Below are 11,077 nucleotides of genomic sequence, written 5' to 3'. Positions count from 1 at the left end.
GTTTGTGTTCATGCCACAGTGTGCATGTGTGAAGGTCAAAGAAGAAATTGTGGGATCTTGTGCTCTCCTTCCACCATGTAGGTTTGGAGTTTCAAACATCAAACTTAGGTTGTCAGGCTTGCCAATTCTGAACTCACAGAGACATTTTGTTAGTCCCTGTTAGCCACTTTTAGGGGGCTGACTGAATTTAGAAATGACTTGACTTTTTTTAATATTTTAATTTTGCTTTATTAGCGGCAACACGTTACCTTGTATTTAAAAGAGGGCTGTTTACTTTTCACGCTTATTGGTTAAAATTGTTTTCCTTTTTTTTTTTTTCTTTTTGTGCTAAGCAAAAGCGTTCCAATTTCATGAAATCCCGTGGTACGGGTCAGTTTCTCTTACTGATTCTATTTTAATTCTGCAATTGTCAGTGAACATACTTTAAATAATTCCAATTACTTAAATGTGTTGATAATTGCTTTACTTTATGTTGTATAGTTTATGTGGGGTGATGTTTCTTGCATACTTGTAATTTATGTAAGCTCTGCTACAATGTGGTGGAATGTACTAGAAATACCAACTAAGTATGTAGGATACAATTTTATGAAAATATCTCTAGCATTCAAAAAGATTAGACTTTTGCTGGACCTCATAGCCATGCCTTCAGATCTTTTAACACTATATAATCAATCTGCTATTCTGCTCTGTACTTAGCTTGCTTGGGTTCAAACTGCCTTTAAAAACATAATTTAGTGCATTGAATTTCTCATGTAATCAACTTTTATATTGTAAGATAAGTGTATAGCTTTAATCTTGTTGTATACTATGGGCCCTGACCCAGGAAAATGTATGTATGCTTGTATGCATGTTATTGCAATCATTCACTGAAAAAAATTGGACAGGTTGAAAGCAATCTTAAAACAAATATCTACAATAAATGTTGGAAGCAACATGGGTGTAGTACGAGAACATCTGTTGGCAGTTGCTTTTCTGAAAGCTGTGGGGTCAGTAAAAATTTTCCCTTGTAAAACTTGGTTAACAATTTCTATGAAGAATTCTGCATTTCTTTCCTTTGCAGTGCTTTCTGCACTATCCAATTAATAGAGAGCAAAGTCCATTGTTACAGAGAGACAGAAGACAAAAAATGGGAAGTGAAGAGTTCAAGCCTGGGTTCACTTTTGTTCAATTAAATCTGAGAGAATCATTCTGTGATTTCATTACTTAATTAGACACTTATACATTGTAATCCCTTTTTAGGAAGCAAAGATGTTGTTGTTGGCATTTTCTTGTTATTTATTGTTTTGCCCAATATCAATGAGTTTTAATCAACATCCGAATAATATCACATCTCCTTGCCTTTTCTCCAAAATGGAACTTTTGAGTCACAGAAAAGATGGGGAAAGATGATCTGGGCTTTCATCGAAACCCTGTACTCCAGGTCTGTATCACCAGAAACACTTTCCAAAGGCTCTTGCTGGTATTTCCTGTGATCATCTGATTCTTTGCAAAAATAGAAACTGGAATTGATGCGATTCTCCCTCCACAGGTTGCCATATAACCTATACTAGGACTTTGTCAGTGTATTTAGGCATTAAGCTAATATGTCTTGCCTATAACAGACTCTGTTTCAGGGGATTAGATGTCCAGGTGTCAGTGTTGTCTTCTATGCTGTCTGTCCATGTCTTTCCTTACATTTCAGATTAGTAAGTAGTCATACATTTTGTGCTAAGTTCAAGAATGGCCACAGAATTTCAGAGGGTTGGGGTTGCTGCTGTGGTGGTTGTTGCTATAACAACAGGAATGATGGTGCTCTTTATAGCATTCTGTATTTTGAGCAGTAACAGGAAGTCCTAGCATATACAATATTTAACTGGGAAGATAGCCAGCTGGAAGCAAGACTCCATTTCCTGGTCCCTCGTGACTCCATCTTCCCAATTATATGTACGCGGAAATTGTGCGACTTCCAACAAATGTCCTTAAAAGGAAAATGGATGCGTTTTCTTTCCATTTCTTTTCTTGCCCTGCTGACTCAGCAGCCTATGGGAGATTTGAAGCTCGTGTCAGCACTTTGCAATGTGAAGTGGATCTAAGAATAGAGCGCATGCCCAGAAATAAAGAGTAGGAGAAATGCCACAAACTACTGTGTTACCTGAGAGTGAAATAAGTACCTCTGTTTTGTGTCATGTGGGATAATCGCTTTAATTGTCAATTAAATCTTCAATAATAAGCTTATAGCATAATGTGATGAACTGTTGGCATCGAGATGAGAGCACTTGGAGGCATCGGGCTGCTAGTTGGCCTTTCCAATACAGTAGACTTTCTCCCTCCTATATCTGCCTTCATCACCCAGCATCTGGGCCAGAGCTCACAACCAGTAGCATTCTACCAATACTCAATGCTGAAATGTCTACAGTTAGCACACAGCGAAGGCTTTTCCAGACTGTAAACAAGCTGCTACTTTATTATATTGTTTTACATACTGATGTCTAAGGACCTGGTGCACCTGCTCCTTTAAGCGGCCCTTTTGTCAGAAATAATGAAAAGATGAATTATTTTTCGCCTCTGTTGATACTTCTCACTCTGAGATGTAAAGAGAGTTGAAGAAAAGAAAAGCATAAGTCCAGAAGGGAGAGAAACAGAGACAGACGGGAGAAGGCAAGGTCTGAAAACTGGTAACCACAAATGATATCCTCTCCTCACTGAGAGCCGGCTCCAGGCTATCGCTGCAGACGACTCTTCCCTCCTTGGTTTTTTGACTGAAAGTTGGGTCATGATAGGATTCTTGGAAGAAATATTTCATTTTCCTTCCCAGAAAGACAGTATCTTCCAGTTATTTATGTCACATGCTGGAGAGGATAACACTTAAAGTGGGTCTCCAATCTGTCACTAGGCCACAGAGAAAATGCTAACACTGCAGCCAAGAATGCCAGGGCCACCTCGGCTAAACCGTCAATTCCTCAAGATTATAATCGCTGCCATCCATTTAAGTTTCAAATGTCATGCCACAAAAAAACATAATATGTAAGATCTTTTTTACACCTATAACAGCTGTTACTACAAAAACATCAGAAGCCAGTAACTCGAAGGATTTAATTGGAGATAAAGGAGGCTTTATGAAAAATATCCTTTCTCCGTGTAAAAGGCTAAGCGAATGCACGCATCTATTCTCTCCGTGTTCTGAGGCTTATCTGCCTCCCTTAACACATCAGCCCTTGAAGGATAATTGCCTTGAGTCATTTGCTAGCCACCAAGAAGGTAAGATTAATAAAGAACATTTATTATAACTTTGCAACCAATTTATGTAATGGACTCATAATAAATAACCACACTTAGCACAAGCATTCATCAAAACCAATTTACACATCAATTTGTTCACTGTGTGTTAAACCAACCATTTGTATGAATAAGTTGGTTGCTTTCTATGTCTTCTATTCTCGCTGTTCAAGTAAAAATTATTGTTAGATATGGTAATTTTTTGGCTCTCATAGCGGCAGTATTGATAGTGATGTATGTTGACTTCCCAGCTGCTGCTACATGACGTATAATTTTGCACAGCATGCTGCTTCAGTCTGAAGTAAAAGGAAATTATTATTTCAAAAATATAAAGCTATTATTGATAGTCAGTGACTTGTCACCCCAGGTATACACAGTTCACCCCATGGGAGGCTGTGGGTTTCTATAGACTCACTACTGGTAATCATTCACAGAGAAATAGACATGGGTAGCATAGTAAATGAAGTTCACAATTCATAAGTATTTTATTTAAGCCATTTTCATTTGGGTGTGGTGGTACACGTCTACAGTCCCAGTACGCTGGAGACCAAGACAGGATTGGGAGTTTGAAGGCAAAGTGAACAACAGAGTGAGAACCTATTTCAAAGACAAAGCAAGGCAAACAAACCCAAATATATGCATAAATTATTCATTACCATATTTCAAAGATTTCACCAGTATTATGTTTCCACTATTAATGGAGGAAGGTGGTTATTTTCATGGTATGCTCTAAGACAGCCTGTTAAATGTTCACGTACAAATACATGTATAAATAAAATGGATTCACAGCATTCTGCTGGCATGGAAAAAAACTGAAGTCAGCATTATTGTTTATGATTGCAGAGAAGAAAATCTTCTGCAGAGGATTTACATTTAAATGTTTGGGGAGTTCGTATAGTATCTTCACAATGCCCATCCTTTAAGAAATCCATACCTAATATGAGTATGTTAGACAACATAGCAAAGGTTCTTGACTATTGTCTTAGGAAGACATAGGAAGAAGGTCCTCATTTTCCCAGGAAGTACTAATGCAATTCTATTATCCTTATAGGAAGGAGGCAAGCAGATTAGCATTAAAAGACTACTATAGCCAGACGGTTGAGTTGTTGGCCTGAGAATATACACAGCCTTCAGGAAGCAGAACACACCTAGTGCTATTGTAACACAATGCTATGGATTGGTCGATTTGTGAACGACAGAGATTTAGGTTTTACTGTTTTGGACACTGAAGAATCCAAGACCGAGGTAGCAGTAGTTGTATCTCTTTGCAGCAGAGGCAGTGTAGAATCATGTCACTGGGTCCCCACTGAGCAGAAAGTAGAAAAAGCAAGACAGCTCTCCCTTCGACGTCAGCCCTTTCACAGGTAACTATGCCAACTCATTTGGGGACCACCTTTGTCTTCACCGGCCCCTAAAAGCCACAGCTCTTCATAATGTTCTGTGGGGATTAAGTGTCAGTGTGAACATTTGGGTAGAAACCATCATTCTAACCAGGAAATGGGCTTTCCTACAGAGTGTGTCCTGTCACCCATTTGATTAAAGAAGTCTGGTGTCACCCATTTGATTAAAGAAGTCTGGCATCTCTCTTCTGATATTTAAGATGATCTATGAACTCCCTTGCTTGTACCCTTCTTATTCTTAATTTTAGAAAGTATTTATTCCCCAGTGCCCGTGCCTAAATATTCACCCATTCGTTTCTCAATGACTCTGCCTTGGCAAATGCTTTCCTATGTGACTGTGTTGATCATTTACAAAGCGAGTACAGCTCATGCTATCCTAATTTACAATCCGAACTTTACACATCATTTCAGCTTTTCCCTGGCTGTTGTCACTCCAGCTCTCACGGAACAAACCTCGGTTTATTTCATGTGTCCTCTGCTAATTGTCTTATGTGTATTATTTTTATTACTTAGAAAGAAAAAGTTCCTTAATTTTATGAACCATATTTATCTGAGACCTCCAAACACTACAGTCAGTTAATGGTAGACAATATTGATTTGTATGTATAGCATCTCTCTGTGTACACGTTCATGTATGTGGGTGCATATGTACATGTAGATGCCCAGGCGTGTATGCACAAGTGTGTGGAGGACAGAGGTAAATATCCTAGATCTTCCTCAGTCATTCTCCAGCCTAATTTCCAGGACAGGGTCTGTCTTTGAATCAAGAGCTTCCCAATTACACTTCAATTGCTGGCCCGTGAGCCCCATAGAGCCGCCTGCCTCTGCTTCCCTAGTGCTGAGATTAGAGGCATGTGCAACTATGGCCAACATTTCACATGGGTACTGAGGATCCAAATGTGAGTCCTCCTGCTTGTACAATCATACAGCCAGCACTCTACTGACAGAGCCATCCTCCAGCCCCAGGCCTTAGACACCAGCCTTTTCATTCATCCTTCTTCATTCTAATATTTATGTTAAGTAAGTATCTGGAATGAATGACATCTTTGGGATTTTATCTCACATCGGATTTTTTTTGATTTATGCTAAAGAATTTTCCCCTGTATAACTCCATAATATTGAATGATTCCTAATTCTCCTATCAACTCCTACTTGCTTTTGAAACGAATGGGTCTGCACTGTTGTGCTCCAGCCTCATCTCACCATAGCTGTGCAGAGAAACGGTCTGTCGGTTTCTAGGCCCCTCTTCTAGACAATGGATCCTGAGTCAGACTTAAAGTCTGTGAACAGGTGCCTTCAAGTTGTGCAGATGTACAAAAGAGGCTGAGAGGGAGGCGTGGTTGTGTGCGAAACCATGGTGTTCCTTGCTTCTCCTCCAGGCACAAGGTACAGCCCTATAATCTGTGAGCCTTGGTACTCTGTTTACTCTGACTTACTGTGTTCATTGGCTGTGTGCTCACGAAGGTTCTACAGGAGATAAGAGAGTCCTGAAGCGTGCAGATGATGCTGCAAAAAATCCAACCTGTCCAGACCATGACTGCTTAATCAAAGAGATGGACAATGACCCCTCAGTCTTTCTCAGCTCTCAGACTTCTTTTACATCACGGATATTCTTCATTGAATAGGATCAATAATTACTAGGGTTATGATTTGGGGTAACAGCAAAAACTGACACTACCTGGTTTGCTAACCAAAAGTAAATAAACAGGTAATGAAAATGACAGCAAAAGAGTTCCTTTGGACAGTGCTGCAGGTGGCTTCTTATGTGTCAAAAGAGGCAGGACCCTGGTGACCTGTTAGCCATGGGGACAGTGTTGCTGGCATTCAGACTAGAACCTCTTCCCACAGCATACAAGAATGGATGGCACAGGCCCTATGATCCTTTGTGCTTTTGCTTTCAGGTTACCTGGATGGCCCCAAAGAACTCCAAAGAAGTCCCATCTGGCGGAGGGAAAGGCTTTTAGAACAAAAGGGTTGGGGAAGGGAGCTTCAAGAAGAAAACTTTTTTGACACTTGGCTTTCTCCCAAGCACAGCTATTAATCCTGCTGTCAGGAGGAATAAAGGCACCTCCTAAAGAAGGTGTGAAGAGCTGAGCCGGGTACCCAGGCACAACAGCATCTAAATGCCAGTAAGCCCTCAGAGCCTCCCTCCCCCTGCTTACTTGCTCTGCCACAGACCCCTGTCAAATCTTTGGTAAAATAAACTCTTTTGCTTTAGACCCAGAAATAAGATACTTAATCTCTTTGGGAGACAACAAGTCTGCAAAAAAGCCGAGATATTTCTATTTATTGATTTCTATTTTCATGTTTGAAGGGAATGAGGATTATATAAAGATGAGGGGGAGGGGGACGGAGGGAAAGGAGAGAATTGAATTGAATTATTCTTCAAATACGCTGTCTATCTAACCGTTACGACAAAGAGAAGCAGTACAGCAGGGTAATTTTCATAGTTGTGTTTCATCCACTTCTGACAGGTTCACACACTGACCCCTCTTTGGTTGTCTCTGCTCAGGGTATCCAGCCACTGCTAACCATGCGGACCCTGGTGGGATGGGCCAGTGAGGGCAATCCCCAAGTGGCTTATTTACCACTGCTGAGCAATATGGTCTATTGCTGTTGCTTTCCTATCCAGCCCTGAAAAAAGCAGTGTGCTTGGGCCTTGTTAAGTCCTGTCTTTTTCCCTCACCAGACTTCTTTTTTCATTGACAGCCAGTCTCCAGTCCCTCCTCATCCTCTGAGAGCTCCTAGTTTCCATTCCTCTCCAAGGCATGCTGACTTCTCTCTATTGCTGTCAGAGGCAACAGTAAAACAAGGCAGTCCCTCTAGGTGGCAAAAATGCAGAACTTGCAACAAAGTTTAAAGTTCTAACTGACTCACCTACAAAATATAAGACATGAAGCCAATTTAAAATAATAATAATAATCGCAGTTTTCTGTAAAAATAAACAAATAAATAAATAAGTGGTATCCACAATTTTGCTGGTATTTTGATTAAAATTGAAGTGATACAAGAAACATAATTTCTTCATTATCATTATGTACTCGAATAACATATAAATTCAGCATCAGTAAGAAGCCAGATTTATTTTAATAGAAACAGAATATTTTGCCACAATAGTAGAAACCTGAACAAACAAAAACAATCTGGATTTAAAACAATATGTATTTAAAAGCACATCAGATTCCATATGAATATTATACCATTTGGGTCTATCAATGGAAGGTAGTAATCAAATAATCCTATTCTTTCACTTCCTGCTTGTGCAGTTCCAGAAATCAAACTAATTATGTTTATTTTTGTAGGAGCCAGCCCTGGTAAGCTAAACAGAAACAGATCACCAAAAGGAAGTTCTTTACTTCCAACCATTATCACCTGCCAAAGTAGGACTCAGCCATGGATAAGTTTAATGGAGGCCTGAGTCTCAGTAGTTTACCCTGAAGCAATACCTGGTTGCAAAAAGGACCACAGACTAAGATTACCTGAGCACCACCCAAGAACAGACCATCCAAAGGAAATGCCTAACCTTCCAACCGCTGTAGATAGGATCACCTCCCAGAACACACTCACCAGGATACCCCTAGACAAATGACAGCCAATCAGGGGTCCTGAACCTCAGAAACCCCTCACCCCCACCTTTACTACTATAAAAACCCAACTCTAACTGAGCTCGGGGCTCTACATTTATTCTAATACGTTGGACATGCGGAGAGACTGAGTTTGCAAACTTGCGTAAAATAAAGGCTCTTTGCTTTTACATATGGTAGGTACTCAGTCTCTTTGTTGGCCTTTGGGGGACTTTGCAGATTTGGGCATAACAATTTTGTTTGCATTTAATTTTTTTTTCAAATATGTGACTTTTTATTTATGATGCCTTTCAATGAAGCTAAGTTCTTACATTTGATACAGTTAATTTAATAAATGTATCAAGTATCTCTTTACATTTCATGCATGTGACCCCTAAGCCCTTTTTTGAGCTCATGAGGATGTTTTCCTTCAAAATTTGCCTAATTTTCTCATTGGACTCTTGACTTCAATTAATTTCTGCATGTGGAGTTAGTTAAAAAGTCCTGCAGATAACTAGGGCTCAGCTCATAGCCTGGAACCCCCATTTCCCCCGGTGCTCTGGAATGCCTGCCTATCAGACTCAAGCTTCCATAGAGGTCTGGAGGCTTCTGGGCTCTTTAGGAGATTCCATCCTTCTACTCATGCCGATGTCAATGTCACAGGGTCTTAATTTTTATAGCCTAAGTGTACTTGTGGAATGTGGAAGTCCAAGTTCTTGAAGCACGTTCTTCACTAATGTCTTGAATATGCTTTTCTTCTGTGTTTTCCTATATAATCTTTAGGTCAGCTTGTGAAGGGCCAGGTAAAAATCCTGTTGGAAATTTGCTTAGAATTACAACACAAAAATCATAATATTTGCCTCTGTTTATGGGATACTAGTTATCATTTTAGTACATAAACCCATTGAATGCCATTTGGACCAGGCTAAACACATCTAGACCCTTAAATATCTTTCATTTACTTACATTAAAGACACAAAAGTTCTTTCTTCTGGCACAGGACACGGAGCAGGCCACTGTTATCTACCATCACTCGACTGCAACATCACACCATGTCTTATTCTTATCTAGTTCTAACAATGCTCATTGGGCAAGCTGTTGCACCTTTCCCTTCCTCCTGCTTACATTTACTAGGAAGTTCAGGAATAGCATGCTAGAATCTATTAAAACAATGACTTCCATGAGCAAACAGATTCTTCTACTTTTCACAGATACACTTGGACCTCTATGTCCTGTGTTTTTACACATATCACTGTGGCTACCGCACTATGTGATTTTGTGCTGTGTTCTCGCATTTCCATGATTATTTTAATCTTGCTCCTAAGGCAATTGTGATGTGGGAGCCCCCTCTGTGTGTTGCTTGTATTGGTTAATGAATAAAGAAACTTCCTTGGCCTGACAGGGCAGAACTTGGGGAGGCAGAGAAGAGAGAACTGAATTCTGGGAGGAAGAGAGCAGAGTCAAAGAGAGGCACCATGGATCTACCAAAGACATACACTTGGTGTGGGACAATTGTCTATATTCTGTCAATTATGTTTTAAATAAATACTGATTGGCCAGGAGTCAGGCAGGAAGTATAGGCGGTACAATCAGACAGGAAATAGAGGAAGGTCAATGAGAACAGGAGAATTCTGGGAAGAGGGAAGCTTCCTCTGGGGTCCTGTCCAGATGCCGAAGAAGGAAGATGTGACCTGCCCTGCTGAAAAAGGTACCGAGCCATGTGGCTAACATAGATAAGAATAATGGGTTAATATAAGTTATAAGAGTTAATAAGAAGCCTGAGCTAATGGGCATATCAGTTTATCATTAATATAGATCTCTGTGTGATTTCTTTGGGGCTAAACGGCTGTGGGACCTGGTGGGAGGACAGAAATCAGGCAGGACAGAAACTCTAACCACAGATGCTGGGAATTTTACCTGGTAAGCCACTGCCACGTGGCCATACACAGATTAATAGAAACTGGTTAAATTAAGATATAAGAATTAGCCAATAAGAAACTAGAGCTAATGGGTCAAGCAGTGATTTAATTAGTACGGTTTCTGTGCAGTTATGTTGGGGCTAAGTTATCTGGGCTGCTGGGACAAACAAGCAGTCTCTCCTTGCAACACAATTGAGTTCCTTATTGTGTATAGGCATTAGAGAGAGAGAGAACAAAAATCCCAGGTCTTACTAAGCTACATTAAGACAAAGAGATGGCATAGTGGAAAAGACTGATATATTTTGGAACCTGCCTGTCTGAAGCCACTATAGTTTGCCTAATGCAGCTGGACAGTGGTGCCAATCTTATTCTCTTCGAGGCCTAAAGATCCCCTGTGACAAGACAGTGGGTTGCTTTCCTCAGGAATCCAGCAGTGAACCATAGTAACCCCAAAGTAATGTGACATGGGTATAACATTCATTGCTAAGCTCTGGGGACTGCAAGACCTGAAATGAGTAAGCTTCATCAACTTGTATCAACAACGAGTGTTAACCTGTTCCTACACATCACAACCCCACAGAGTGATTCACCTTCCTAACGTAGCAAAGTGTACCTTGGCTCCTAAGCTACCAGGAACAGGGAAGCTTTTCACACTGCCCTCATGTGGCCTCCAGCACAGTTAGGCCCTCAAGGACTTTGCCTGGTATCTCTGGGTGTTTATCACACAACTGAGGTGTCCTGTTCGGGTTGATGCATTTGATGTGTTAAAAATAAATAGAAATCCCCTGCTCCTAAGACTTTTAAATGCCTCAATTTTGTATCAAATATCATGACTTTGTTTCTCTGTAGTTTAAGAGCAAAAGGTGAATTGGTTTATTTTTTAAATTAATTTTAATATATAATAAAGATATTATTATACATTTAATTGAAAATATTTTTT

This window comes from Microtus oregoni, unplaced genomic scaffold (genome assembly GCF_018167655.1).
Source record: "Microtus oregoni isolate MIOR12 unplaced genomic scaffold, Mior012 000038F_ref0000394, whole genome shotgun sequence".
NCBI lineage: Eukaryota > Metazoa > Chordata > Mammalia > Rodentia > Cricetidae > Microtus > Microtus oregoni.
This window is presented reverse-complemented; position numbering follows the sequence as displayed.